Raw genomic sequence first — 5026 nt, 5'->3', positions numbered from 1 at the left:
AGAATACTATTAGTGCTAATAAGCTCCTTCAGGGTGCTCTGGAGCTTGACTGGGGTGACAGTTTATATATGGCTGTCTTAAAGTTAGCATAATTCCAAATTCAGAGCAGTACTGTGGTTAGGACTTTAAAGGTCCTCCCTGGGTTTTCTCTGGAAGCTCCAACTTCCTGCCACATAATGAAAGCCATGTGTCTCGTGTTAATTGTTAATCCCAGTAATTCCAGGATGACACTTGTTTGTGGTTTGTCTGCTTCTCACCCAATGACGTCTGAGACCCTGACTGTGTAAGTGTAGCAGAGTAATAGTTAGTGGATGTTCACTGCCTTTTTTTAAATGTTATGCTTACCGTTTGTGTTGTGGAGGGCTGTAAGTTGGACAGTAGAATTAAAGATCCAAGACCTGTATGTGTAAATCTTTGTCTACCATTACTGAACTGAGGCCTAAATGGTAAAAAAAAAAAAAAAAATCCCTTCCTAATATGGTACTAACTGCTAATTAAGGAAAGAGGAAAATAGTCTTAATTTATGATAAAAACAGACACAACACATGATTAAGACTATTACATAAGCAGTTAAGAAAATGGATGGACATCAGAAGTCACCGGCTCAGCAATTCAAAGCCGAGCTCTGATTCCATGACTTGCAGATTCAGGGGTGTAAAATTTGGAACCTTAACTACACAAAAATGTAACTTGTCCAGAGAAAACTGCCCCACATGCTAGAAAATGATTATGCATATCAACAAAATAAAGCTGACAGCTGACATCTCCCTTCTTCAGGATAAGATGATGAAACAGCTAATTTGCTAAAATGACTGTGTTGTACAAGTGTAGGTGAAACGGGAACGATCCCAGGTTAACAGTCATCTGAATCAGCATATTTTTGATTTCTCATTTTATGATGTTGAAAAGCCTCCAAGCAGATTGACATCTAATTAAGATTCAGACGAGTGTTTGGGGCTCTTAGCCTCTAAATGGACCTGGGAGATGTGAGGAGATGAGGGCGGCTGGCTCAGTTTGTCCGTGTTCACAGAGCAAGGGAGGAGTAAGAGAGGGTGAAAAATATAAAGGAAGTTTGTGGCCAGGGTAATCTAACTTGTTTATTTAGACCCTTCTGCTTCCTGGTTATGCATGGATTCACATTTTTGTTTTCGCCTGTGCTGCTGTTATGTTACTAGCGTAGGGAAAAAAGGAAGACAAAGCTCAAGCGTATGTAGGCCTATTAAAAATGAAACAGCATGGTAAAAAGAAAAAGCAAAGCAGCTGCATGTTATTTTCTGAGTGCCTGCTACTATCTGCACCTCTCACATTCAGTTTCCTCTCATAAGTGTCCGTCCACCCAAATGAAGATGAAATGCTCCGAAATAACCACGGTGATGGAAAAGCACAGGCGGAAAAACAAAGACGCATCCTGGCCTGTGTTTCCTGTGACATTCACAGTCACTTCAGCTGCAGCTGTGCTGGTATTTCACAGTTAATATTTCAGCGTGATTCATAAAAGCCCACCCCTCCAATATTTTAGCCATCATATTAACCTTGCCAGCCAGCGTTGCAGCATTTATTTTATTCTCCAAAGATGATTTTTAAGCATTACATCAGCTATGTTGCATCTGTTAAATGTACTAACATTTGATTTCCTGTCTGCCCTACCCTCCTTTATCAATTCCCCTTTCAGCACTCTAAGCTGGCCAAGGAGGCATTGTTTTATGGCCAGGGACAGTAAATTACCAGAATTATACCTGTTTCATTTTAGTGAGCATTTATTTTAGAAGTTGGAAAAGAAGAAAGGAAAGGCGTGTCTTTGGAAAGCCATCCAGCTGTGTGTTGTGTTTAAAACCTGAAAAATTAACATCACAAAATCATGTTTTTGTGACTAAAACATTCTTTTAAAGAACTAGAATTAAAAAAAAAAGAAGAACTAAATAGTTCTTTGGTAATACCAGTTTGTTCAATGTAAACTTTATTAACAAGGCTAGTTTTTAAAAACACATTTTTGTTTACAAACCTGGGAAAAGCCAAAGAAATCCCAAAAGTTAAAAACAAAGTGGGTCGCATCGGAAACGTCACACGACAAAATGGAGTGGAGAAAGCTTCTTTGTAAATCTGATGTTGTACCTGAATGATTGGGGTTTTTTTGAACAAAGCTCTTAAACCTCTGTTAAATGATCACTGTTTGAAATCATGTGAGAAAAGAACATATTTTGTTTTTTTATTCATATCCCTCACCTGCATATTTTTACTACTGAAAAGCCACTGTGGAGATCTGGTGTACTGCCTTTTTATCTGTGATGATTCTTGGTTTCATGTACTGATTTTCAACAGCAACTAATTTCATCTTTTCCTCACAGGCAGACAGTAAATTTGCCATCATGTTACACCATGAGGTGAAAATCTCCATTAATATTTTGGTAAACTATAAAAATGATGACTTCAGGTCCAAGGCTAATTTTCCTCAGCAGGTGGGCTCAAGCAATTTTGGTTAAATGTTGATGCAGGGCATGCAGGAAAGACCACTTAAGATGTTGATCTCACCCCACTGCATGTCCATTATGATCACAGGCATTCGGTGTCCACGGGCACAATAAGAAAAAGAGGGGGGAGGAGTGTGTGACATTTCACCATTTTATGTGGATTTGAATTTTGATCTGAGCAAATTATAGCTTCATAGTTAGCATGAAGGTAATTATTAAAGCATTTTGTAAAAAAGTGTCAGCTTGCTTGTAAATGCCTGTGTTTGTCTGTTTGTCTGTGATAGAGACTGAACCTGCTGTGTCACAAACCTTCCTGTTAGATATGAATGGCATCGTGGCATAATAGATATCAACATAAAATATAACATTTACTTTTACAGGGAGTGCAGACTTATTAGGGAAATGAGTATTTTGTCCACATCATCCTCTTCATGCATGTTGTCTTACTCCAAGCTGTATAGGCTCGAAAGCCTACTACGAATTAAGCATATTAGGTGATGTGCATCTCTGTAACGAGAAGGGGTGTGGTCTAATGACATCAACACCCTATATCAGGTGTGCATAATTATTAGGCAACGTCCTTTCCTTTGGCAAAATGGGTCAAAAGGAGGACTTGACAGGCTCAGAAAAGTCAAAAATAGTGAGATATCTTGCAGAGGGATGCAGCAGTCTCAAAATTGCAAAGCTTCTGAAGTGTGATCATCAAACAATCAAGCGTTTCATTCAAAATAGTCAACAGGGTCGCAAGAAGCGTGTGGAAAAACCAAGGCGCAAAATAACTGCCCATGAACTGAGAAAAGTCGAGCGTGCAGCTGCCAAGATGCCACTTGCCACCAGTTTGGCCATATTTCAGAGCTGCAACATCACTGGAGTGCCCAAAAGCACAAGGTGTGCAATACTCAGAGACATGGCCAAGGTAAGAAAGGCTGAAAGACGACCACCACTGAACAAGACACACAAGCTGAAACGTCAAGATTGGGCCAAGAAATATCTCAAGACTGGTTTTTCTAAGGTTTTATGGACTGATGAAATGAGAGTGAGTCTTGATGGGCCAGATGGATGGGCCCGTGGCTGGATTGGTAAAGGGCAGAGAGCTCCAGTCCGACTCAGACGCCAGCAAGGTGGAGGTGGAGTACTGGTTTGGGCTGGTATCATCAAAGATGAGCTTGTGGGGCCTTTTCGGGTTGAGGATGGAGTCAAGCTCAACTCCCAGTCCTACTGCCAGTTTCTGGAAGACACCTTCTTCGAGCAGTGGTACAGGAAGAAGTCTGCATCCTTCAAGAAAAACATGATTTTCATGCAGGACAATGCTCCATCACACACGTCCAAGTACTCCACAGCGTGGCTGGCAAGAAAGGGTATAAAAGAAGAAAAACTAATGACATGGCCACCTTGTTCACCTGATCTGAACCCCATTGAGAACCTGTGGTCCATCATCAAATGTGAGATTTACAAGGAGGGAAAACAGTACACCTCTCTGAACAGTGTCTGGGAGGCTGTGGTTGCTGCTGCACGCAATGTTGATGGTGAACAGATCAAAACACTGACAGAATCCATGGATGGCAGGCTTTTGAGTGTCCTTGCAAAGAAAGGTGGCTATATTGGTCGCTGATTTGTTGTTGTTTTGTTTTTGAATGTCAGAAATGTATATTTGTGAATGTGGAGATGTTATATTGGTTTCACTGGTAAAAATAAATAATTGAAATGGGTATATATTTGTTTTTTGTTAAGTTGCCTAATAATTATGCAGAGTAATAGTCACCTGCACACACAGATATCCCCCTAAAATAGCTAAAACTAAAAACAAACTAAAAACTACATCCAAAAACATTCAGCTTTGATATTAATGAGTTTTTTGGGTTCTAATAATTCTGCACTCCCTGTATATAAGACACATTAGAAAATATAAATACAAGTAATGCTTGAGATCAGTGTTGGTCAAGTTACTTGAAAAAAGTAATTAGTAACTAATTGCTGATTACTTCTCCAAAAAGGTAATTCTGTTACTTTAGTGATAACTTATTTTCAAAAGTAATTAGTTACTTAGTTACTTTTAAAAAACATGATCCGCAACCTGAATACAGAATAAAGCAACAGACCTTTCAGCCCAATTCTAGTTTTTCTGCATAATCAATCATAAAAAATCTAATCAAATGGAAACGTCTCTTTTTAAAAATTGTTTCATGAGTTTTAATCTTTTAATTTTATGCACATTGCATCAAGCAAAAATTAAATTATATGCAACAGTCTTTGACTTGAAGAAATTGTTTAACATTTAAATCAATTTCCTGCATATTCCACCATATAAAATAAAATAATGTTTTGTGTTTACACTCTTTCAAATAGATGCAAGTAAAACACATAAAATAAATAGAATCAAAGACTCAGCAGCTCTTAAATCTATTGTCACCTGTTTAGCAGGAGTGGGGCGGGTGGAGGTTTGCCCACAGCACTCATGTCAGTGGAGGGATCCGGGGGTTTCTCTGTGAATATCACGTTCCCGTGGCAGCGTGCTCGCTGCTCGCTCAGATTAGAAGTTTAATTTTTTGCTGTAGAAA

Source organism: Aulonocara stuartgranti, assembly GCF_965226115.1.
Source record: "Aulonocara stuartgranti genome assembly, chromosome: 2".
In the NCBI taxonomy this organism is placed as follows: Eukaryota; Metazoa; Chordata; class Actinopteri; order Cichliformes; family Cichlidae; genus Aulonocara; species Aulonocara stuartgranti.
The sequence above is the reverse complement of the archived record's forward strand: the minus strand, read 5'-3'. Positions refer to the sequence as shown.